At 31.3% G+C, this 252-nt stretch overlaps 1 protein-coding gene across 1 annotated transcript in view; it reads left to right on the forward strand.

Moving 5' to 3' along the window:
• The window catches only part of LOC119582198, a 9,050-nt gene that overhangs the window by 1,785 nt on the left and 7,013 nt on the right, over positions 1 to 252 (forward strand). The window lies entirely within an intron of this gene.

Below are 252 nucleotides of genomic sequence, written 5' to 3' on the forward strand. Positions count from 1 at the left end.
GCTAATAATTTCATCTGCAATTATATCCACAACCGATAAGCATGTTTTTGATAAATATTTTTTTAGAATTTTAGGAGTCATTCGAAAATCATTCGATAACCCTTACTTCTAACCTCTTAAACGAAGTAGCAAATTAGGTGAAAAGTCAGTGCAAACAATCTTAAAAGTTAGTCAAACATACTTTTTTGTTGTAGTATTCAATTTCAATATTTGAGAACGCCAGAAGCTGGTGCTGAAATTAGAAACACGGTG

Source organism: Penaeus monodon, chromosome 15 (genome assembly GCF_015228065.2).
Source record: "Penaeus monodon isolate SGIC_2016 chromosome 15, NSTDA_Pmon_1, whole genome shotgun sequence".
In the NCBI taxonomy this organism is placed as follows: Eukaryota; Metazoa; Arthropoda; class Malacostraca; order Decapoda; family Penaeidae; genus Penaeus; species Penaeus monodon.